This window comes from Microtus ochrogaster, linkage group LG8 (genome assembly GCF_000317375.1).
Source record: "Microtus ochrogaster isolate Prairie Vole_2 linkage group LG8, MicOch1.0, whole genome shotgun sequence".
Classification (NCBI taxonomy): domain Eukaryota; kingdom Metazoa; phylum Chordata; class Mammalia; order Rodentia; family Cricetidae; genus Microtus; species Microtus ochrogaster.
Genome location: NC_022033.1, coordinates 8,443,900 through 8,445,965, shown reverse-complemented (window position 1 = coordinate 8,445,965; position 2,066 = coordinate 8,443,900). Strand labels below are relative to the sequence as shown.

The 2,066-nt window shown below is 46.2% G+C and overlaps 1 protein-coding gene across 1 annotated transcript in view; it reads right to left on the bottom strand.

Annotated features, from left to right (window-relative positions):
* Znf217 (zinc finger protein 217) overlaps positions 1-1,789 on the bottom strand; it is a 22,782-nt gene extending 20,993 nt beyond the window's left edge. The window contains exon 1 of the mRNA XM_005362827.2: positions 1,774-1,789. The gene's annotated coding sequence lies outside the window, so the exon portion shown is untranslated. The remainder of the gene's footprint in view (positions 1-1,773) is intronic.
* Positions 1,790-2,066: the final 277 nt, after the last annotated feature.

Here is a 2,066-nt window from a genome sequence, read left to right as displayed (position 1 = left end):
TCCGCTCCCGCCCCGCGAGGTCCCGCGCACGCGCGCCCCGCTCCACCTCCCGCCATCCGGCCTAACGTGGCGCGCTCGCGCCCGGGCGGTTCCAGTGACAGGTATGGGGGGGGGGGGCTGCGAGCACCGCGCGCAGGCGCACAGCCCATCCTCCCTCTCCGCCCTCCCCACCCCCGCAAGGTGCGCCCGGGGAGGGGAGCGGAGGAGAGGGGAAGGGAGGGGAGGCGAGGGGAAGGGAGGGGAGGGGAGGAGCCAGTTGCCCAACTCCCGGGTCGCCCAGAATCAGGAACAAAAAGAAAAAAATTTTGCCACTGGCTTTGGGGAGCTTACGGGATAGCGGTGTTCAGGAAAACACTTTAAAGAGATTCAATGTGAGATAAGAGGATTAAATTTCCCCAAAGTACTATCTTCATAAAGCTGTCTTTTTTTTCCCTTAAGACCCTGGTTTTGCGTTTCTATTATAATTTCATGTCCGAGTTTAGACTTAGTATCACAAATCTGAGTTTGCATAGAAACTCACTTGGGTGAAACTAGGCTTAAAAGTGGGGTCAAAAACAAAAAACACCCCCCCTTTATGCCCAACTCACTTAAAACGTTCCCCTACTGTTTTGTTCCTGACTCATAGAAAAGATGAAAGAAAAGACAGGAAAAGGTTATGACTCCAAAGGCCTGGGACAGATGCCCCCTGTTTTAAGTAAGCCTCAGGGAGGAACTATGGCGGCAACAATCACATCCAATAATTTTTCTGCTCCAAAATGCAAATGAATTCAAATATAAAAAAGATCTATTGCTTCATACAAAAAGAACAACTTGTTTGTTTCTTTTTCAAGGTGCCTCTCCCCGTCAAAATGTGGGAAAACATCAATAAAGCACTCATACCCATTTTTTAAATGAAAAGAAGCGAGGGGGGGATGGGGGGTAAAAAAAAAACGACCGGAACTAGTAAGCAACGCAGTTGTTAATAGGAAGAATTCAAGAAGCCAGCTTATCAAGGGGCAAGAATCTGCCTTGTAGAATGTTTTTGCTGTCGTTTTACATAACTTCCAACCCACATATGGTCTCGTTAGTCTTTTTTTCAAAGGAAGTGAATCAATTACTTACTCACAATTAATTAGCGCTGGAAGGAGATCCTTAAGCCAGCCCTGATTCTCATTCAAGTACATAAGATATCGATCATTTTTTGTACTAGGGTTCCTTTCCTCACCAGATTAATATCTGCCCTTAAAGTATTGGTTAAAGCCTAATAAATGTTCACACTCTACACGCAACAGCTCAAACATTCATAAGCAGGAGACTTCATTTAACTTTGTCCCAAAAAACGATGGGGGGGGAGGGGGCAGTTGACACAAAACAAAGAAAACTATGACCAAGTAAAGTGGATGGAGGCTGAGGCTAAACCGTGTAGCCTCGGTCTCCGCGTTAATGGATAACCTTTGCACTCTGAAGCCTAGAATCCTGTAAACACAACAGTGCTGATAGTCAGAAAGCCCAGTGCGGAGATGGAGCATAAAGGAAAGTCCAAACTTCTCAGCAGCAATAGGGAAACAGTCAAATATTTTGACAAATAATCGTATGGCTAAGAACAATGAAACCCGGGCTCTCAGACCTTGTAGCTACTGAGTTATTTCCAGAGCAAAGGGAGAAGGGGGGGTTCCTCCATGCCCTCACAAAGCCACCACTCTAAGCCATTTTGGCATCAGATGGGCTGTTACTGTTTCTCCTTCCCTCCCTCCCCCCCACCACAAATAAAAGGGACAATAAAAAAAAACTTACTATGTTGTAGCTTTTAAAATTGAAAGAGAATTGTCTTCCCTTGTCTATCTGCTAAGAGATTTGTATGTGATCCTGATGTCTGAGTAAAGAATTACAAAGAACCTTCCCTCCTGGAAATGTGCCAACAAAACTGGGAAATCGTTGCAAAATTCTGCCAGTGACGGCTGGGCTTGCAAACACACACCGTGTTTTCCAGGGGACGTAGAGGGATCGGAATTCCTGCCTTAGAATGCTGAGGCTCGTGCCTCGCATTGATTTAGGGAGCGTGGGTAGTTAGACACAATTAAAAGTCG